Consider the following 24,263-nt stretch of genomic DNA (forward strand, 5'->3'; position numbering starts at 1 on the left):
ACTCCCATACTGCCCTGGGGACCACCACCTCCCTGGTACACTGTTTATTGTAATACAGGGGTCCATTGCAGACCCCTGGCCCGGGGGACCACCATCTCCCCTGGGCTATTTGCACGTTGGGAAGGGGGACACATGAACTCCCTCCTGGAGCCCTTCATTACCCTGGGGATTGACACCCCCCAGGGGCGGCTCCTGCAATGACCCGGGGTGCCCACTCCTGGACATTGCTGTTTGTTATGGCAGGGCGGGAGCACAGCTACGGTCCTGCCATAGCAAACACTGCTTTGCTTTGTTGTAGCGAGAATGGGAAGCCTGCTCTCGCTTCCATGAAGCAAAGCAGTATTGCTTTTTGGCAAGGGGAGCTGCACGTTAGCAGCTCCCTTTGACCAAAAGCAATGCCGGTCCTACAGGAGGCGGGGGGCCGGCTGGAACCATGGGGGCATTGGGGCTCCCCCCATGGTCTCCATCAAGGAGGCCAGGCCCTAGGGTGATGGGGTCCCTGGGAAAGAAATGGCCATGGGGAGGGGGTCCATGGGCCCCACTCCTGTAAATTAAAAAGAAAAAGAAGAGGCCAGGTCCCAGGTGATGTGGTCCCCGGGGCCAATAGTGGTCCAGGGAAGAGGGGCCATGTGGCCCCCTTCCCGTTTTATTTATTTGTTTTTTTTAAAAGGCCGGACCCTGGGGGATGGGGTCCCCGGGGCCATATTTGGCCTAAGGAGGGGAACCAAGTGGCCACATCCCTCCAGGCTGGCCAGGCCCCAGGGGATAGGGACCCCGGGGCCAGAAGTGGCCAAGGGAAGGGGGGCCATGTGGCTCCTTTCCTGTTTAAAAAAAAGATAATATGCTGAGGCCCTGGGGGATGGGGTCCCCATGGCCCAAAAAAACTAAGGGAAGGGGGGCCACTCAGCCCACCTTCCAAAAAGAAAAGAAAAGAAATAGAAAGGCCGGTGTTGTGGGAGGCTTCACCCCCCTCCCTGCACCATTGTGCAAACACGCCTCCTGGTGCATTTCGGGTTGGGGGATTAAGTCCTCTTCATTCCTGAGGGTCCCTGGGTGCCAACTAGCCCACCAGGTACCTCTAGTAAACCCCCACACAGTGGGATTGCTGAGAGGTGGTATGAAGCAAAACCCCTTTTTACACCTCTCCCCAAACGCACCTCTTGGTGCACTGCTGGTGTGGTGATGAAGTCATCTTGTGTCCTGAGGATCTCAGGACACAAGTGGACTTTATCCCCTGAGCAGCAGTGCACCAGGAGCCGCGTTTACAGAGTGGGCTAAAAAGGGTGTGTGGCCTTTGAACACTCTCATAAATCCACGCTGTATGGAGCTTACTGGATGTAACAGGAGGGCTAGTTGGCCAACCAGGGCCCCCAGGAGGAAAGGATATTTTATCCCCCAAACAAGAGTGTGCCAGGAGGCACATTTGCAGAGTGGTGGAGAAAGGGGGCATGGCCTGTGTGCACCTCGTAGCAATCACACTGTGTGGGGATTACTGGAGGTAAGAGGTAGGCTAGTTGGCCCCAGAGGATGGCCAGCAGCGAAGGGGACTTCAATCCCCATCCAAGAGAGCACCATGGAGCGCATTTAAAGAGTGGTGGGCAAAGGTAGCATGGCCTTCTATGAGAACTTAGCAATCCTGCTGTGTGGGACTCACTTGAGGTAATAGGAGGGGTAGTTGGCCCCAAAGGATGTCCTTGGGGGCCAACTACCCCTCTTGTTACCGCCATTAAGTCCCACACAGTGGGATTGCTAAGACATCTTTGGAGGCCATGCCCCCTTTCTCCACCACTCTGCAAACGTGCCTCCTAGCAGACAATGGGATGGGGATGAAGTCCACTTTACTCCTGAGGGACTTTGGCGGCTAAGAAGCCCTCCTGGTTCCTCCTGTAAATCATATGCAGTGGAATTCCTGAGTGCTGGTCAGAAGCCCAGCACCCTTTCTCCACTACTCAGGAAACGCGACTACTAGTTAAAGGAGCATTTGCAATGTAATAGGTTCCGCATTTGGGAGAGTTAGAGCTATTGACTTTGTAAATGTAAAAGTTTTTTACTAATGTTTTTTGGTGTAGAGTGGATGCTCTTTGTATGTAGTGGAATTATGTGGTATGTTGTGCAGTGAAATTATGTTACTAGAAAGTATGTGGCATTTAGTGTACAGGATTTATGTGGAGTGGGATTATGTGTTTTGGAGAGTAATTATGTGGTGTTGTAGTCTGTGTTGTGGAGTGGTAACCTCATGCTTAGTCTTCCTCGTTTCCATAGAAGCTAAACTATAAAGTCAATGAGAAACAATAAAAGAAGGAACCACTATGGAGCACTTTTGGACCTAGTCAGAGGTATGAGTAGGGCCAATGGAATTATGTGACTGTTCGGCTGCACTAATTTTCACATAATTAAACATTTCCACATTTTATATTCCATCATCTGCTACCTAATCTGCAGATTTGAACCAAAAAAGCCTTGTTTCTAGCTTAAACGGCTCAAATGTTCCCAAAAATGCAGTGTCATGTGTAACAGCGTGTGGAAAGCCCTTTGCAAAGCTGGAATGGTCATGTGTTACTTATTGCAAAATGTGGGTGTTAAAGTTGAACTAATGGTGCACAAACCTCTCATTTCTGTGCCTCTCTTGCCTCTTTCTGCATTTCTCTTGCTTATTTCTGCACCTTTCTTTCTCCTTCTGCACCTCACTGTCTTCTTTCTGCACTTCAAATGCCTCTTTCTGTACTGCTCTTCACTCTGTCTGCCCCTCCCTTGCCCCTTTCTGTACCTCTCTTGCCTCTTTCTGCACCTCACTCGCCTCTTTCTGCACTTCTCGTGCTCCTTTGTATACCTCACTCTCTGTCTTCTGCTCCTGTTGTGCCTCTTTCTGCACTTCTCTTGCCTCTTTCTGCACTTCTCGAGCCTTTTTCTGTACCTCTCTTGCCTCTTTATGCACTTATTGAGCCTCTTTCTGTACCTCTCTTGGCTCTTTCTATACCTCAGGTGCCTCTTTCTGCACTTCTCTAGCCTCTTTCTGCAGCCCTCTTGCCTCTTTTCGGACCTCTGTTGGTTCTTTCTGCAGTGCTCTTGCTTCTTTCTGCACCTCACATGCCTCTTTCTGCACTTCTCTTGCTTCTTTCTATACCTCTGTTGCTTCTTTCAGCAATTCTCTTGACTCTTTCTGCACTTCTCTTAACTCTTTCTGCACTTCTCTTGTTGTTTCTGCATCCCTCTTGCTTCTTTCTGTACCCCTTTCCCCTCTTTCTTCACTTCTCTTGCCTCTTTGTGCACCCTTTGCACCAATTTCAGCACCTCTGTTGCCTCTTTCTGTACTTCCCTTGCCTCTTTTTGCACCTCTCCTACCTTTTTCTGTACCCTTCTTGCCTCTTTTTGCACCTCTGTTGGTTCTTTCTGCACTGCTCTTGGTTCTTCCTGCTCCTCACTTGCCTCTTTCTGTACTTCTATTGCTTCTTTGCATACCTCTGTTGCTTCTTTCAGCAATTCTCTTGCCTCTTTCTGCACTTCTCTTGCTTGTTTCTGCACCTCTCTTGCGTCTTTCTGCAAATCTGTTGCTTCTTTCTGCACCTCACTTGCTTCTTTCTGCACCCCTTCCGCTCTTTCTGCACTTCTCTTTCTTCTTTTTACACCTCTCTTGCCTCTTTCTGCTCCTCTCTTGCCTCTTTCTGCACTCCCTTGCTTCTTTCCGTACCTCTCTTGCCTCTTTCTGCACCTCTCTTGCCTCTGTCAGCACTTGTTATGTTATGTTATGTTATGTTAATTTTATACTTCTATAGCGCACGGCCACTCCACGGAGCATCCCGGCGCTTTAGCGAAGGTACCCACCAAAAAGGGAGCAACATAACAACTGAAAGGAAACATAAAAACAAGAAAACAACACCAGTTAAGGGAAAAGCCATGTTTTGAGGGCCTTTCGGAAGGAAAGAAGGCTGGAAGCCTGTCTTAAAGAAATCGGAAGGTCATTCCAGGCACGAGGAGCTAAATAGCGAAAGGACCGGCCTCCTGCTCTGGCGCGCTTGATAATGGGAACAGTCATTTTGGATAGGGAAGAAGATCTAAGGGACCTAGAGGGCTGATACCAGGAAAGTCGTTTTGCAATATATTTAGGGCCTACGCCATGTAAGGCCTTAAAGGTTGTGGTCAAGGTTTTGAAAAGGTTCCTTTTGGCGATGGGTAGCCAATGTAAAGTTGAAAGAAGATCCTTAGCTCCGGCCCTTCTTGGAAGACCAAAAATGGCTCGGGCCGCTGAATTCTGGACGATTTGTAAGCGTCTAACCAAATATTTGGGAAGTCCCAGAAATAAAACATTCGCATAGTCCAGCCTAGAACCAACTAGCGCCTGGACAATGATTTTCCTGTGCTGGATGGACACTAGGGGGAGAAATTTTCGAAGCATCCGAAGGATGCCAAAGCATTTCCCGGTAAGACATGAGATATGTGGTCCGAAAGATAGGTCACTGTCAATAATGACTCCCAGATTTTTGGCCTTTTTTGGCCCTTGCTTATTTCTGCACCTCTCTTGCTTTTTCTGCACCCTTCTTCCCTTTTTTGCACCCCTTTTTTCTCTTTCTGCTGTTCTCTTGCTATTTTCTTCACCTCTCTTGCTTCTTTCTGCACCTCATTTGCCTCTTTCTGCACTTCTCTTGCTTCTTTCCACAACTCTGTTGCTTCTTTCAGCAATTCTCTTGCCTCTTTCTGTACTTTTTTTGCTTCTTTCTGTACCTCTTTTATGTTTTTATGCCCCTCTGTTACCTCTTTCTACACCTTTCTGCACCCTTCTTGCCTCTTTTTGCACCCCGCTTTTCTCTTTTTGCACCTCTCTTCCCTCTTTCTTCACCCCTGTGTCATCTTTCTGAACCTTTCCTGCCTGTTTCTGCACCACTCTTGCCTTTTTCTGTACCTCTGTATTGGTTCTTTCTGCACTTCTCTTGCTGTTTCTGCACCCTACACTTCTCTTTCAGCGCCTCTGTTGCTTCTTTTTGCACTTCTCTTCCTTCTTTCTGCATCCTTCCTGCCTCTTTCTGTACCACTCTTGTCTCTTTGTGTACCACTTCTACCTTTATCTGTACCAATCTTGCTTCTTTTTACACATCTGTTGGTTCTTTCTGCACTGCTCTTGCTTCTTTCTGCATCTCACTTGCCTCTTTCTGCACGTCTCTTACTTCTTTCGACACCCCTGTTGTTTCTTTCAGCAATTATTTTGCATCTTTCTGCACATCTCTTCCTTCTTTCTACACCCCTGTTGCTTCTTTCAGCAATTATTTAGCCTCTTTCTGCACATCTCTTCCTACTTTCTGCATACCTCTTGCTTCTTTCTGTACCTCTCTTGCTTCTTTGTGCACCTCTCCTACCTCTTTCTATACACCTCTTGCCTCTTTCAGCACCTCTGTTGCTTCCTTATGCACTTCTCTTCCTTCTTTCTGCACCCCTCCTGCCTCTTTCTGTATCTCTCTTGCCTCTTTGTGCACCTCTCCTACCTTTTTCTGTACCACTCTTGCTTCTTTTTGCATCTCTGTTGGTTCTTTCTTCACTGCCTTCGTTCTTTCTGCACCTCACATGTCTCTTTCTGCACTTATCTTGCTTTCTAAACCTCTGTTGCTTCTTTCAGCAATTCCCATGCCTCTTTCTACACTTTTCTTACTTCTTTCTGCACCCCTCCTGCCTCTTTCTGTACCTCTCTTGCCTCTTTGTACACCTCTCCTATCTCTTTCTGCACTCCTCTTGCCTCTTTTTGCACTTCGGTTGGTTCATTCTGCACTGCTCTTGCTTCTTTCTGCAGCCCTCTTGCCGCTTTCTGCACTCGTCTTTTCTCCTTCTACACCTCTCATGCTTCTTTCTGCACCCCTATTCCTTCTTTCTGCACCTTTCCTACCTGTTTCTGCACCTCTCTTACCTCATTCTGTACCTCTCTTGCCTGTTTCAGCACCTCTGTTGATTATTTTTGCACTTCTCTTGCCTCTTTCTGAACCTCTGACTTAGAGGTAGTTTTAATCCCCCTGCCCTATTATGTACTCGGGTGACAGAAAGGTTTGGGTCCTATCTCTGACTGGCTTGGACCACTCCAATATACCAAAACAGAAAAAAAAGCCAGACAGGTTTACTTTTTAAGTTTTATCACAGCCAGCCAAACAGTTCTGGGTGATCGACTATTTTATTTTAGTTTTTTTTTCTTTTTTATAGAAAAGTTTTTTTCATTAAATTTTCATATGTCATCAAAAGAACAGTTATCAGACAATAAGGAATACATACAGACATGAAAAAATACGATATATACAAGTGTTCAATATACACTACTGTGAGTTAAGAAACACCAGAAACACACTAATATAATGCCTCAAATGATTTCTTCACTGGGCACCAGTCCTTCATATTATGTACAGGAAGCCAGGAGGACAAAACAGTTCATAGATACCGCCTTCCTGTCTTACTAAGCCAGAGAATAGATAAATGCTTCTGGGGTTGCACTCCTAGGGATAGAAAGTGTGGTACTATTTCATAACCCTAGTTGCACCCTTCTTCTTTTTACCAGGCTCGGGGTCAACGCGTTTCAAACCACAATGTAGTTATGGGTAAGCATGGGCGGATTTTGCGAATTGGCAATCCGCAAAATTGCGTATTTACGGATTCGCAATCCGCAAAGTCCGCGAACTCTCGCGAATTTTGCAGATTCCTTTTTTTTGTGTTCGCAAGTGTTTCTGCCATTTCGCAAGGGTTTTTTACCAGTTCGCGAACTTACTTGTCGGGTAGCAACGGTTGCGACCATGTTGTTTCTACATCTGGTTCATCACAGCACCCTCTGTTTCACCACTGCCACCCTCTGTTTCACCACTGCCACCCTCTGGCTCACCCATGCCACCCTCTGGCTCACCCATGCCACCCTCTAGTTCATCACTGTAGATTATGGGGGGAAAAGCACACCTGCCCTGCCTCAACTGACATGAATGAATTAGGGGCTGATTAATGTGTCACTGAATTTGAACTTCCAGGCTGGCACCTGCTTCCTTATCTGTAATTGCTTTCTGCTGCTGTGTTTTTTTTTAACAGGACCTTTGTTGTATACTTGTAGCTATTCTCTGAGCCTGCTGTGAGGGTCAGACCAGGGTCATAGAATAGTTGGAAGTAGGCAACTGAACTCTGAAGGGGCCCCTCAGGAAGCACTACAGGGAATGGTTACTAATAATTAGATTGAACTTTTGCACCTGCTGAGTGCTTTCAGTTTTGCAAAAATCCAAATATCCAGCAGCATCCACAAAAATAACCCTTCCAGGTCAAGCTCCAAATCAAAGTGACCAGCACATGAAGAAAGCACTGGTAGGAGCCTGCTAGACAGGAACAGGAAGTTGGAGACTGTGGGGCACTTCCTTCCTCCCATCCCCTCCCCCCAAAATGGACTCCTTGCAAAAAAAAGTGCAGGCAAATGTCAACCTGAGTAGTTATTCTGATAAAAAAATCATAATTTTCAAGGTTTATGCTGCCTGCTGGTGGATTTCTTGTGCGAAATTGCAAATTTTGCAATCTCGCAATTGCGAGATTGTCGCTGCCCGCCGCATCTACGTGTTCGCAAGTGTTTACTCCCGCGATGCGTGATCACGGGCCTTTATGACGTACTCTCATTGCCAAACTCTCGCTGTGCAAGGTGGCAAGCCGCGATGACGTCGACAAACTCCCGCGGGATCCTGCAGCAAGATCCAAAATGGCGCAGCACACCAAACATGGAGAAAAACAACTCTGCAAACGCTGAATGACGGTAAGTGAACGCTGCGCGCCACAAAATTGTATAGTATTCTAGTTGGCAAGTGCGACCAAGCAAAAAATCCGCTTCGCACGGATTTACGAATTTTCGGCAAATTCGCGAGAGTTCGCGGATTGCGAATTTGCAGAAAATCCGCAAAATCCGCGAGCGGAACAGATTTTACGCCCATGCTTAGTTATGGGTTCTCCTCAGGACACGGACTGGAGATTGCCAAGACTGAAAATAATAATGATAATGGCTCTCTCCACACACTGCCGCGAATGCTACAAACCCCCACGAACATGGAGCCTACCTTAGACCTTGGCGGAGTGGCGTGTTTGGATGGAAGGGCGCCAAATGAGTTCCGGACCGAAGAGCGGCCGGCGCCCTTCCATCCAAACACGCAACTCGGCCAAGGTCTAATGTAGGCTCCATGTTTGTGGGGGTTTGTAGCATTCGCGGCAATGTGTGGAGAGAGCCACAGTGACAGGTCTTCATTTATTTTTATGTCCAACTGCAGAATCTGTTTACTTGAGCGGCTATTTTCAGCGGAAGGGGTCGAGAGTGCAGCATACAGGTATTTATAAATACCATTTAGAGAGTCTGAGAGAGTATTAAAATTATGAATACAAAACTGACACCAAATCCCATTATCATTATTATTTTCAGTCTTGGCAATCTCCAGTCCGTGTCCTGAGGAGAACCCATAACTACATTGTGGTTCGAAACGCGTTGACCCCGAGCCTGGGAAAAACAAGAAGGATGCAACTAGGGTTATCAAATAGTACCACACTTTCTATCCCTAGGAGTGCAACCCCAGTAGCATTTATCTATTCTCCGGCTTAGTAAGACAGGCAGGCAGTATCTATGAACTGTTTTGTCCTCCTGGCTTCCTGTACATAATATGAAGGACTGGTGCCCAGTGAAGAAATCATTTGAGGCATTATATTAGTGTGTTTTTGGTGTTTCTTAACTCACAGTATTGATTTTGTGTATATTGAACACTTGTATATATAGTATATTTTCATGTCTGTATGTATTCTTTATTGTCTGATGACTGTTATTTTGATGACATATGAAAATTTAATGAAAAAAACTTTTGTATAAAAAAGAAAAAAAGACTCAAATAAAATAGTTGATCACCCAGAACTGTTTGGCTGGCTGTGATAAAACTTAAAAAGTAAACCTGTCTGGCTATTTGTTTCTGTTTTGGTCTATTATGTACTAGGGCCTTACAGGAGATTTCATGCCAATCACAGGGGTACCCTAACCCATAGTGTACCCTACTGTATGAAGGTGTTTTCACTGTATTCTAAGTGTCTTTCATCATAGCACTGGCTCCGGGCCTGGCTAGTCAGAGTCAGTTACTACCAGTACCAGCCAGCAAAAAGTTGGGGGCACAGGATGACATTGCGACAAGGCCTCTTTCTGCACCTCTGTTGGTTCTTTTTGCATATGTCTTGCTTCTTTCTGTCCCTTTCTTTGTCTTTCTGGACTTTTGTTGCTTTTTCTGCATTTCTCTTGCTTTTTTCTGCTTTTTTCTTCGTCTTTGGGCATAGTTAGAAATTACCATTTAAAAAACTTTTGAAATTCACTGAAAAAAACATTGGTATCATGGACGTTATAGTTAGGAATTAGAATTTTAAAAAACCTTTGAAATTCACTGAAAAAACAATAGGTTTCATGGACATTATAGTTAGAAATTAGCATTTAAAAAACTTTTGAAATTCACTGAAAAAAACATAGGTTTCAGGGATGTTATAGTTAGAAATTAGCATAAAAAAACCCATAGAAATTCACTGAAAAATACACAGGTTTCAGGGGCGTTGACTTGGCCTTTTCGCTCCTTATTTTCAAGGAACAATTTTCTGCTTATGTGCAAGCTTGCTCTCTGTCTCAAGTGCTGTTCACCCTCAGAAATTCCCTCCTGACGCCACCTCTTAAGCATTTTATGCCAGCTTTCTTTTGGAATTTTTACATTTTCTCTCCTCCAGCCCTCCAATTGCTCCACCCTCATGGCAAAATTGACTTCCTCCCCTTCATCACCACCATTGCGCCCCAACACCTCCCTGTCACATTCTTGAAAAAAAAAATCATATGTATTATTTTGTGGTCCTGGCAGCTGCAAATATTACCACATGACTCCTTTCTTTTTCATGTTTATTAATTTAATATGCCAAGATTAGTGTCTGCCATTTTCTAACAGTAAATAAAAAAATGGCTATAGGACAAAGGTATATATGTGGTAATGAATGCACACTATACTTCACCACATGGCAGCTGCTATTCCGTCATCATGCATACATGCATATGTGTGAAGACGCCTACACCTTCTACATCATCGCACCTTTTTGTAGGCTTGGAGTTTGCCAAGGACTTTTGATTTTACTAAAACTATGTGTACAATATACTTATTTATAGGGGCTATCAGCCAGCCGTGACATCCATTGTTTTGTCATTCATATTTTTCTATTGCTCATTACTGTATATAGCATGGGACATTGGGTCAGCCCCCTTCTGGCATTGGCAAACTTCACTGTGAGAGCTGACAGTCTTCTCTTTCACAGGAGCAGAGCCTCAAACAAACTAGTTTCCTGCAGAGCCTATGACAAATATTTTAGAATTAAGCCATTTTTTAGTATTGGCAAGGGCTTAGCAGCTCCGCCAACAATTACATTTCATTAAAAAAATGACACAAGCCTTGTAGCAACACCAGACCTACTGGATTTGACAATGTTTGTTTATTTTGCCAATGCTATTCAGCAGCAGAAATAATATATTTTTTCTCTTTTTCCTAATGCTGAACAGCATCAGTAAAATACATTGGCAAGCTCAACGGGAGTGCATTGGCAAGCCAAATGTAGAGAGTAATTCGCTTTGCCAGAGATTGTTTTACATGTTTTGCTATCCATTCTTTTTATATTTGTATTTTCCATAGGATTTGGTACAGATTAAAACATAGAAATCAACAATAAGTAATCCCTACATTTTAACAAACTATTACAACCAACCAGCCTGGGAATATATGATCAAAAAGTCAACTAAACTTTTTAATATAAATGACAAAGGTTCAAATCAGTAATAAAAACTAACCTAGAAATCTAAGTGGGAAAGTAGGGGGTGACACAATAATGGAAAACAATTTTCTGCAAGAGCACAACAGATTTAATAAAAGCATCACATAAAACACAATGAGCAGACTTAATTTATATAAAAAATTCAAATGTACAAATTGGTTTTTTGTGTTGGAAAATGGGTAATGGGACTGCATGGTTGTTTGGGGAAGTCTATGATGAGTGCTACAGTACTCAAATACAAATTCTGCTTTATTTGATCATTGCTGGAAAAACATGAGCATAGTGTGTTAACACACTTTATTGACTTAAGGAACATAGGCGCCCATGTATCAACACAATGCCACATTTATGAATTACTGAATTACTCTCAGCACCTGGACCTCAACTTCATTACAGAAACATGGCTCAGCGAAGACTTTGCACCCATTGACATGAAGCTAGTTTACCTGAAATTGGCATCATCAACAAAAATCATATTGAAAAACTGGAGAAGACCTGGCAATCACACCTAAAAAATATTTAAAAAATAACACACATTGAAAACTACACCAAGGACCGCTGCGAATACTTGATAATAAGATGTAACCCAACTCCAACTTTCACTTATTCCTTCCTCTTGACATATAGCCCACCACCCAGCAATTCAAACTTCAAGGATGACTTACTAGCTACGGTGACCAAGACCCATCTGAACTACCCACACTTATACATTCTAAAATACCTCAGCATATGGTTTGGCAAGAAAAAGCTTAACACAGCTATAACAATCAACCTTGAGGCCTCCAAACTCTAATAAATTGTTTCCAGCCCAACTCACTCCTCTCTGTGACATATATGCCCCCTTGACAGTGGCCACAGTTGCAGACAACTCCCCAGTAAGTTGGAGCGACCGTAACATTATCACCTTTAAGATCAACACACCTATCAATGACAACACAAGAAAGACACCTAAAACCAACAACTTCAAACAATCACACACACAATGGGAAAAATAGACATTCACAAACTTAAATCGTAACTTGATATAAACAACAATAAATATGTTACCTCTAGACATACACACTTTCCACAACTGGATATCCACTGCATTGTACAACCATATGCCAAAAAAGACTACATCCAGGGTTAACCACAAAACATACACCACATGGATCAATAACAACATCAAGGGAATGAAAACACACTCAACATACTAAAATGCACATTGAGAAAATTGAGAGATGACTAAGACAAAGTCCCATTATGCCATTATAAAAGAGCCTAGGAAAGAGGCATCAGAACCATGAACAGACAACGCTACTCCGCATGCATTACTGAATCTGATTGCTTTTATAAGGAACTCCACAAGCTTCTAGAAAGATTCTCAATCCAGAGTGTTAAAACATAGAAATTCCCCAATTTCAAAAAACTTTCGAGATTATAGATAACATGATTTTCTTGACAATATCCTCACACACAGATCATCAGGATCACCTTCAAACTAAGCACCAAAAATCTTTAAAGATGTCGTTTGCACAATCTGTGCAAGGAAGGTAGCAAGAAGCTTACTCAATAAGTCTCAGGAACTGGGTTAATTCCGAACCATGCTGGAAACCTCTATATTAGACTGTTTCCAAAAAGGAAAACCTCGACCCATCTGACCCAGCAAACTACACAACTATATAAATGCCCCATTCTTAGGAAAAATATTTCAATGTGAAGTATTTACCCAACATATAAAATGTGCAGAAAATAATTACTTGATGTCAGAACAACAGTCTAGCTTCAGACTAGGCAGAGGCACAGAGTCAGCAATCATATACATTTGAGTGGGCCAGAATGGAGTGGCCACCCTATTGCTTCAGGATTTATCAACAGCATTTGATATTGTTCACCACCACACACTACTACAAAGACGCCATCGTCTCAGAATACAGGGAAATGCTCTAAAAAGGTTAGCTTCTTACCTCAAAGACAGACAAAGCATGGTCTACCTACAACCTTTCTCATCAGCTCCTTACACCCAAAACTGTGGCGTCTCTCGGGGATTCATCATATTCCATCCATTATTCAACATCTACTTGTCTCATTACTAAACCTGATTAAATCATTTAATCTTACCTATTACAACTACTCAGATGACATGCAAATCATTATGAAGATGGATGGCCCAGAAGACCTCTACAAATCAAAACCTATTGACTGCCTTTGCACCATAAACACATGGATGATGAGTAACCACCTACAGGTCAACACTGCAAAGATCATGACTTCGGACAACAACAAAAACACCAGCCTTCTGTCATGTGGGCCCTTCCAAAACATCAAAAGAAGTCAGAAACCTATGGGTAGCCATGGATTCAGGCCTATCCTTGATAGCATAACAACAATATCCTAAAGAGCACCTTCTACACAATGAAAACACCATGTTGCATCTTCCCATGCCTTGGATACCAATGCATTAACAAGCTATACTGGCATTCATAATCTCTAAGCTTGACTATGCCACCATGCTATTCTTTAGCGCACCCAGACTCATTGTTCACAAAATACGCCTGACCCAAAATTAATCCTCAAGACTCCTTCTCTGCCTCTACCCATGAGAATGCATGAGTCCAGCCCTACAATCACTACACTGGGTACCTATTTCTAGAAGGGCAATGTCTAAGGCACTCTGATTCTTCAACAAAATAGGACAACTATATCTACAAGTTAAATTCAATCAATACAAACAAAAGAGACACTGCTCTCCAGGCTTGCACCACAAATCATCACACTACCTCACCATGGGAAATCCATAGGAAGCACTGCTTTCTACCAATGTCTAGAACTCACAACCAGCCAGGATTTGAAGCATCCAGGAGCACAAATGTTTCAGAAGATAATTGAAAACCTGGCTATTTCCAAGATAACCACATTATCCCACAACCCTGGAAAGAACCCGGAAAGATAATTGTACCTTCAAGTACAATCTACAGTTGACAGCTCACAGATTTTGAACAGCTCAACCAGCACACTACTTTCTATATCCACGTAAGCTAAGAAGAACTGATTTATGATTAGCCTGAGTATTAGCTAGTAAAGTCAATTCATATATAATACCAGTACTATTCCACCAGCAATTGACAGCCAATTGTAGCTTAATCTTTTTACACTCATATAAGACTTATCTGCAATGGGCCCATCACCCAGTACTGTACCAGCCGTTAAGCTGCCATCACCAACTGAAGAGGCATGGACTCTGTTTTTAAACATTTATTCTGGGCACCCACCCATTTCATCTCCTGACCCCCGCGCACGCCTACACGGCAACCCGGAGCCAACAGCAGCCGATTAGGCGCTGCATCAGCCCGAGTCACTTCTTGCCGGCGCCATCTTGGGTCAGTCAGAGGGCGAGCAGATTACTTGCTCGTCCCTCCCACCCTGCACAGTATAAAATGGTATCCCCCTCCCGGAGGTGCAGCGGACGAGTGCAGCGGGGGCGGCTCGCCAAAGGCGAGCCAGTCTGCGCCCGTCCGCGCCCCGGAGCGGCCAGCGCCCATATACTCTGTCCAAATTACACCAGATCTCGGTAACTCAGTTACCTACTCTTCGGAGGAGCTACATCGGCTTAGAGGTCATTCTCTTACCTGCTTTCCCCTTCATCCATTAGCAAACGACCTGGCTAAATGCCCTCACTGTAACTTCTTCTTTAGTCAAGAGACTATGTCCACAGTACCTTTGACCTTATCGTATAAGTTTTGGAGTATTAACTGCCGATCCTTACCAAGAAACAAAGATCATATTTTCGATCTCCTGACCTCTGCTCAGCCAGATGCGCTGTTCCTGACCGAAACCTGGCTTCATGCCAGCTCCGGCCCAGATGTGGCCAGTGCTCTACCACCTGGCTATGTCATTGTCAGACAAGACAGGGTCACTGGGAAAGGTGGCGGGATAGCGATTATTTTCAAGGCCATTCACTCTTGTCAACTGGAAGTTCTTCCATTCCCTGACTGCGAAGCCGCTTTATTTAAACTCGCAGTCTCCTCCCAACTGACACTTTAGGGAATACTTATCTATCGCCCCCCGACAAATCCACCCGATGGTTAACATCATTTGCTGAACGAGTAGCTCCGCTTGCATTGAAGTCAGCCAATTTCACGATCTTGGGGGACCTAAACCTGCACTTAGAAGACACCCAAAACAGCTCAAGCAGTATGTTTTTAGCTGATTGTGAGGCTATTAATCTAATACTTCGCAATCAGGGTCCGACTCATCAGGCTGGCCACCTACTTGACCCAGTCATTTCAAACATCTCGCTTGATTGCAGCACCCCTGCTCTTCCCCTTGAATGGTCAGACCACTTTGCTATCTTCTTCAGCCTGCCCGTAGAGAGCACTAGGAAAGCATCCCTCCCGGTCATTATGGGCAGTTACAGAGCTTGGTCCAAATTAAATATTCCTGTGCTCAATGCTACACTACTTGCCAGCCGCCCTGTCTCCAAGTTAATGTGTACTTCGCTGAACCAGGAAGTCTCTCACTGGCTGTCCTCCAACATTAACTGTCATCTGCCATTAAGCTGCAGACGCCCCACCACCCATTTCCCTCCAGCACCATGGTTCACAGACGATCTGAAAATTCTGAAGTCCAAATGCAAACAGCAGAAAAGATCCTGGAGAAAGACATATACTCTAAATGATAAACTAACTTATCGTTCTGCACTTAGGCAGTACCACCGAGCCTGCAGAAAGGCGAAAGCCTCTTATGTCCTGGAGTCCATCAACAGCGCCACTAGCCGGCGGAAAGCTTTATTCTCAATGGTGAAGAAGCTAGCAGGTTCTCCACCTGCTTTGCAGGAAACTCAATGTAACGAAATCGCTGATTTCTTCATCTCTAAAGTTGATACGATTTACAAATCGCTCTCTTCGGCCCCCTCTGGTACACTGCTTGATCCTCCTACCCTGGGCACACTTGGCCCTCCATCCCCGATAGCACAGATCTCAGAATGGCCCCAGTTCCATCCGAGCTCGCTTCACGACTGCATGGCCAAGGTAAATTCAAGCTCTCCCTTTGATCCAATTCCCATTGATATCCTCCGACAGCTTTCTCCGGACCTACTCCTGGTCATTCAAGAGCTTTTGAACTCCTCACTACGAGAATCCATTGTCCCAGAGGAATGGAAAAGAGCCATGGTGATTCCTCTTCTAAAAAAACCTGGCCCTGATCCTAAGACTTTTTCCAACTACTGCCCCATCTCCTTGCTGCCAATGTTTTCAAAGATTTTGGAGAGGCATATTAATTCTCACCCTACCTCCCACATCGAGGCCACAGGCTTCTTACACCCATCTCAATCTGGGTTTCGCACCCATTTTTCCACAGAAACCACCCTTTTGGGGGTTACTGAGAACTTGCGTTCCCGCCTCGACCAGGGCGAAACCTCGGCGCTTATTCTCCTAGACTTAAGCGCCGCACTTGACACGGTTTCACACCCTGTTCTTTTGAAAGCACTGAAGGCGGCCGGGGTGATTGGCCCTGCAGTGGCTTGGCTTTCCTCTTTTCTGAGCGGTTGCTCATTTCAGGTCTTCTCTCCCAACTCAGTTTCCTCTGTTCGTTCGTCTGCGCATGGGGTGCCCCAGGGGTCCTCACTGAGCCCTATGCTATTTAATATCTATATGAGGCCCCTGGCAAGCATCGTGGAAGACTCTGGTCTTTCCCTTTACTCATACGCAGACGACACTCAAATCATCTTCTCCCTCTCCCCGGCTAAAGCTTGTGCCCCGTCTGCTCTCAAAATGGGGCTCAGCCGAGTGGCGGAATGGATGCAGACTAATCATGGAAACACATTCCACATAGAATTAAAAATGCAAAGACAACACCCATTCTACAACACACCCTACATGGTGCAGCTTGCGACTCATGTGTTAAGTGCTGTAGTCCCCACATGAAGGCAGTAAGTGTGATATAATATAGGGTTGACTGCAATCTCTTTTTAAAAGCTCATCTCAATTTTTTTTATTACAGATGTCTTGTAACATCTCTAGTCTCCTATAATAAAAAAATAATGTAGCCACTCAAAGAGTGCAGTTTAGTTCTGATGTCACAATGCTTGCTGCCAGAGGCAGAGGGGAAAGGGAAGTCACAGAACATAATTACAGTTGCACTTTTAAAAACTAAAACAAAACACTGTTTTTCCTTCTTTTACTCTGCTTTATAGGAGGAACAGTAATAAGCAAAAAGGATATATTTATGGTAAAATGTTTATTTGTTCCACACTTTAGGTATAATAGGAAAAATAGAATAGCTATGCATGTTACTGTACATTCTGCGGTATACAATTTGTTTAAAAGTAACATGTATTACACCATTTAAATATCTTTTTGCAACAAATATTTATTTGCTGTTTACGTGCTTAATTTTGCACTAGAGAATCTAAGGGGGATATTCTCAAGAATGTGTGATAATTATCGCAAAATTAGCGTAACGCAACTCTTCGCATGGCAGTCCATCATGGGAAAATAACGCTGTGTTAACATTGTGTTCTCAAGACGGCGGTACCTTGCGATAGTCTCACGATAACGCGTCAAATGACCGCGTTAAAATCAACGCGACACCGCAAAAATGCGAAACACGAACGTGAAAAAAGCGGCGATGTCCCAAACCACGATACAAAAATCAGCGATAACCAGCGACAGGCCTGCAATTCCCATGTGTCATGCGCGAAAATGCAGCATAAAAGCAGAGAAAGCAAGCATTTGCAATACAATAGGTCTCACATTACTAATATTCTATTCAATTTATTTTATTTATGATTTTGGAACTCAGATGAGATCCACATAAAAGAATAACAAAAAAAAAATATACATTTTCATACAATCGCAAATAAAAAATACAGAAAGAAGAAAAACATTTTGTGAACATCTAATATATATCTAAAAAACGTTTTAAAAAATTAAACATTTTGTGGCAAAACATTTCGTTTGGTGGATTATAAATGGCGTGTATGAATGCGGTGGCAGACAAGATACTTAATTGTTGGCAAATTGGTCTCATCCACTTACGCTGATGTAGAAGTAGAGCCGGGCAGACAAAAAGCACATGAGTGATATCCTGAGTTGAATTATTACAAAGATTACACATAGCTGACGAGCCATACCATCTGGACAATACATTATTCAGAGGGAGAAGATCCTGCCTCAATAAAAACCAAAAACGGCATACAGCATGAGGGAGATTCCAAGTAACATAAGGTTGTACTTTTCTTATTAGGCAGGAATCAAAGGCCAGAACATCACCTTTCTTTGAGATACGGGCTTCCCTATCCATATTAAAGCTTAGTTTCCAGGAAGCCAGTTTCAGAGTGGACTTTAGCTGATATGCAGATAATGTAAAAAGTACTGATTAATCTAATTGTAAAAGATCAACTGCAATTCTAAAAATGTTGACAATTAAAGAATGCTCTTTTAGAGTTCCTAGTATTTCCTTTTGAATAAGATATCTTAGAGTACCGGGTTCTCCCTTTGCGAGGCTAGAAACCCATCGCACTATCCCTGCGAGGCCCTGAACCCAACTGCTACGCAGGCCAAATTCCAACCTAAGAGCAGCCACAGTACAGGCAGTATTAAGTGTGGTTAAATACCGCAAGATTTTGCCTTCTGTAGTATTTAGAAGACCCCATTTTCCTAAATCAAGTAATTCAATACCATACAGTAGGGAAGCTGGGATTTTAGCACGGAAAACCTCTAGCAAAAAAGCAAAATGTCTTCCGCCTGTAGTTCTGTAGAGGGAGATTAAACTTTTGCCTTGTGCCATTGCTTTCCGGGTATTATTTGCTATGTGAGCCTTGTCATTTAAATTGCCAACTATTGTTTTTCCTAGGAAGACATAAGATTTTACTACTTCCAATTTTGGTCCACCTACAGACCAAGCAAAACTCCCATATTTCAGCTTTTTCCTTCCCGTCATGGACATTACTTTACTTTTTGACACATTTATCTTCAGGTGGTGGGCCTCAGCGTATTCATGTAATGCCTATAGACGATTATTTAATCCTCTTGGTGTTAAGTCCAGTATTAATATATTGTCTGCATACAGATGACAGACAATCGATTTACCCCCCAATACAGGGGCGATACCTTCACTTAAAGACAGGGCATAGGGTAGGTTAGATATGTACATGGAAAATAATAAAGGGGCCAATAAACAACCTTGTTTTAAACCATTAGCTGAAGTAATAGCTTGGGATAAACCTCGCATTACTAATAGTTAGAGCTATTGCTGTTGCAAACAATAATGCAACGCCAATAGCTCAAGCTTTCAGTAATGCGAGACCTATTGCATTGCAAATGCTTGTTTGCTTTTGCTGTGCATAATTCATAGCGGATGAAACATGCATATCTACATGCGTCTAAGTGAAATCTTTGAGGGTGGTAGGTATACACGCCTGAGTACACAATGCACATGTATTTTTCAACTTTAAATTTAGTAAAACTCCTTGGGCATTTTTAAGGCGAGTGTCAGAAGAGTGGTAATGAAAATATAGTACAAATGATGTGAAATCTCATTCAGTCTTAACACTACTTACATGCAAAAACATTGTGCAATTGATCACACGAATCTACACATCTATATTACACTAATGGGTGCATTAGAAAGTGTAGGCAAGAACAAAACAAAATTATCACTCTAGAATAGGAAGTGAAATTCGACTATTTTTCCTATCCCTATGAAAGCAGTCTGAATGCAATCGAACCAATGCAAACATTTCGGATTAGGAAACTAGACCTAAGTTGCAGATTTTAAACAAAAATACGCAGTTTTTGCCTCAAACCGATAAAAAATTACTATAAATGCTGCCACGCTTGTCACGTTTTACAATCTTTACTTGGTCACCTTTTAGTTGCTGATTGCTCTATATTGGTATTAAACTAATAATAATGAGGGGAAACCTTTTCCCAGACAGTGTTAATATGTCAAAATGAAGTAATACTGCCATAAAGTGTGCCTCAAAATGTTGCTTTTCTTCCTGCATAATGTAGTCAACAATGTTGCGTAATTTGGCATTCCTCAGCAGTGTTATTACAATGGTCCTGTATACAACCTACACATGACATAATTCACAAGTATTTATGTGAAGTGATCCTTTCTTTTAAAAATAGAATCCTCCAGCTTCAATGAGTATCTCTGCAGCAAATAAATCACATGCAATAGCACCTTCATCCACTGTTCCTTCTGAAAAGGAGAGTACATTCTTAGATTCAGAAGGAAAGAAGATATGTGACACAGTGGCTACCAGCATGAAAACAGCAAATACAACTGCTTTCTTGCTCCAAACAACAGATGTCTACGATACTCTTTAGAGATTTGTTGAAAAGGTGCTAAGGGAAGAGAGACTAGGTTTTCAAGAAATTGTGCAGGAGCGCATGATGGTTTAAAAACAGGGTATACATGCAGAAGCTAATGCATTTGACCGGTCTGTTCATGAATATTGCAATGAAGTCTGCTTCCGACACAATGCCTATTTAAGGTTGACCAAATTGAAACTTGAAGCCCGACAAATGATCTTAAATGTTCCTTTTTTTGAGAAATCCTCTATTTGATGATGGAATGACCCGAACGAAATCGGAGCGAGAACCACTAAAGTTTCTATGCATAGAGAGAAAGAGAAGAATACAGAAGACACATACAGCTAGATTCATGAAACCAAATTGCGATCGCAACAGCTGCGAATTAGCAATTGCGATCGCAATTTGAAGGAAAGGAATTCATGACACTGAAATCTCAAAAAAAGCGGATTTGCAAAATAAAAATTGCGAGTTCGCAAATAAAATCGCAGAATCCTGGTAGAAGGCCATTAGCGATTCTGAAGTAGCGAGAAACCATGGAATCTGCGAATTTATTTGCGAAATCGCAAAACATTCGCAATGGCCATTCATGAAAATTCGCTAAATGCGAAAAACCCGTAAATCGCTATTTGCGACGCGCAAATTAAGAAGAACACAAACCAGGTGGTAACCAGTAAGTTAAAAAAAAATAATTCAAAAAACGGTCAATAAACTACCAACTGGTGCAGGCCTGACCAAACACATTTAAGGACATTCAGCTGGAGCCTGAGGACTCACAATGCCAGGACTCTACATGGTGATGAGGCGGCGAAGGCTACAGCAAGCAGCACGGAACAGACGTAGGATCCAGGAGCGGGTATTCCGCTAGCGGGTCACCCTCCTGGGCCAAACCAGGGAGCAAATTTACGCAAAGTACCGCCTGACTGGGGCAATGATCATCAAGTTGATCCGGGACCTATACCCCCTGATGCAGCACCCAACAAGGAGGACCAATGCCGTGCCCACACATATCCAGGTATTGTGCTGCCTGCACCTCCTGGCCTCCGGAAGCTTCCAGGGAATGGTCGCAGTTGCAGGGGGGATATCCCAGCCCACCATGTCCCGCGGCCTAAGGAGTTTACTGGAGGCTATGCTGACCCGGCTACACCACTACATCTCATTCCCCACCAGCCAACAGGACCTGAATGAGACCAAGCTTCAATTTTACAACGTTGCACAATTTCCACATGTAATAGGATGCATTGACTGTACCCACCTCCACATCTGCCCACCTGCTGAAACGGAGTACATGTACCGCATCCGCAAAAACTACCACTCCCTCAATATCCAGATGGTGTGCAATGCTAAAACATTCATCACGGACATAGTGGCACAGTACCCGGGGAGCACACATGACTCCTTCATATTCAAGCACAGCGGCATCCACACACGACTGACCAGGGGAGACTTTGTACACTGTACTATTTTGGGGCATGTGTACTTACCTAGTAGGTGTCCTTCCCCAAAGTACACTGTGGGCGGAGTCTGAGAGGAACATGGCGGCGGGCTGAGAGCCGGTCGCGGCAACTCTAGGAGATACCCGATGGCTGAAATCACGAACGCTTTAGCGGGTTCGCGAGAGGCTGAACGTCCCATATAGTAAGGGTAAGATACAGATGAGTACGGCGTAGTGACAGCGCCTTTAAGAGAATTAAACGCTCCCCTTTCGTTTGCTCGAGACAACCGGCATCACAATCAGCGTTGACGGGGGCAGCGGCGCTAAGACCTGCGCATCGAGTGACTCGCATGACGCACAGGGGAACCCGGGAGAACGCCAGCGGAGCCTCTGGATCAAGACACGTTTCGTGCTTGCACAGCAGCGGTTTAGAGGGCCAGTCTGCGAGGAAATCTGCAGCACCCTATTTAAAGAGCAGGATGAGTCAACTCAAGCGGTAAGGTGTGGTGTAGAGGTGCTAACATCAAGGCCAATTCCGAAGTCCATACCAAAGCGGGGTTTTATGGAGCCAGTATTGGTAGAGGCCCCGGTTAAAGTTGTCAGTGAGGGGGGGGCTTCAAACACTGAGGAGAATCTCATAAAGTGCATCACAAAACAAAGGCAAACTGAGCTCTCTAAGCTAGCGGTGGAACTTGCTCCAGGTGGTTCAAGCCTGAAAACAGGATTTCCTAAAGCCAGACTTTCTCCCTCACTAGGTAGACGGAAAAATAGATATCAGCTGAGATCTCGGCAGGAGTTGAAAGCAGGAGGAGCTCTAGACTTTGAAGAGAGGGAGCGGCCCATGCCGTTAACCCGCTGTAAGGGGAAGAAAAAGGCGACTAGTGTAAAAAAGCTTAAGGGGCCTAATATTGTCCAGCTGTCAGTAAAGAATACTCCCTCCCTTAAAACTTTCTTTAAAATCATGGAGCAGTCAACAAGTCCAGCTACACAGTTAGAGCATAGTGGCACTGTGTTCCCCATAAAAAATCGATTTGGTCCCCTCGAGAGTTTGTCTAATGCTGAGGGTGATAAACAGTCAGAACAGCCAGGCGCATTGGCGGGAGGTGAAGAGGATGGGGTAATAGTGGCCCTGAGTTCTAGACAGGATTCGGAGCCACAGCAGGTTCAGTCAAAGCACACAAAGCAAACAAGCTCCACATACCCTCCTCCTCCTCCTCCCTCCCCCCCCTTGCTTCTCATAGTATTCAGGCCCATGATAGAGCGTCTGATCCACAAGATACTAGACCAAAGATACCCTTAGCAACAGTTGACCCTCCCTCAAACAGCCTGACCGCTACTCAAGAAGAAAATGTAGTTCGGAGCCAGCACCAGGATAAGGACCTGGACTAAGGCCAGAGTCTTACTGTGATTTCAATATCAAGACTAGGATCAGAAGAATTGGGCGAGCTGGACGGAGACAGGTTGGGATATCTTTTTCAGTCTTTAAGGGGAGACTTGATGACCAAATTTGAGATCTCAGAAGGCAATCAAAAGGCGATACATGATAGGTTTGACCTACTGGAGTCCAAGTTAGATGATGTCATTTGCCGCACTGGGAAGCTGGAAACGGAAGTTGTAGCCTTAAATAAATCCATACGAGGAAACTCAAAGGACACTGATATTCTGAGAGCACAAGATAGATCCCTGGCTACTGACGTGGAGAAACTGGAAACCCAGGCTTGAAGAAATAACCTGAGAATTTTAAAGATACCAGAGGGCGAGGAACTGGAGGACATTAAGGGATTTGTCTGCAGGCCTCTAAGGGAGGGGGTCCTAAAAGACCGTCCAGACATAGACCTGGAGGCGGAGATACAAAGAGTACACAGAGACCCTTTCAAGTTGCATGCAGACAGGAAAGCGCCAAGAAAGATATTGGTAAACTTTCAGACCTTCAGTGTCAAAGAGCTGATCCTGGGAAGATGTCTATCTAAGTCAGATCTCCATTATCGGGCAAACCCTTATCTTATTAGATCGGACTTAGGAGCTAGAACAGCACAGCGACAATGGGAGCTAGGCACTGGAATGCCAGAATTGAGATCGCTAGGAGCTCAAGTACAGATGAGATTCCCCGCCCTGTTAAAGATTATTTGGAGAAATAAAATGGACAGCTTTACACAGTGCGAAGATGTGGATAATCTTCTAGCTCTGATGAGAGAGAATTAAGAGAATTAAGAGAAGATAGAGCTGTCGAGGTATGGGTTGGGCTAACATGAAAAAAAAAGGGGGAAATAAGGAGAGCACTTAATATAGAAGTTGTTTGAAGCACAGAGCGATATACAGCGCTATGTAGAGAAACAAAGGGCGCAAGTAGAAATAGAAAGAAGAAGCCAGAGGGAAAATATTGATATATAAAAAAATATATATATATATCATAATTTGAGTCTTGTGTAGTAAGAACTTACCCTTAAGCGAGTTATGATAAATTACCCGCTGTTAAGGTCAGTTGAAATTTGCATTCAACCAGAGGTATTTCTCCTGGGGTTCCAAAGACGGTTTAATCGTGTGGTATGTTGGGGGGGTTCCTCTGGGGGGAGGTGGGGTTGGGGCACTGGGTGGAGGGTGTAGGGGGGGAAAAAGATAAAAAAAATCCTCATATATGGAAAAAGTTGTTTCATACAAGGTTCTGGATGGGCGGGAAATAAGAGCCAGGTCATGAGTAGGTTAAACAACATTAAACCCTCTCA

This window comes from Lissotriton helveticus, chromosome 2_1, assembly GCF_964261635.1.
Source record: "Lissotriton helveticus chromosome 2_1, aLisHel1.1, whole genome shotgun sequence".
NCBI classification, from domain to species: domain Eukaryota; kingdom Metazoa; phylum Chordata; class Amphibia; order Caudata; family Salamandridae; genus Lissotriton; species Lissotriton helveticus.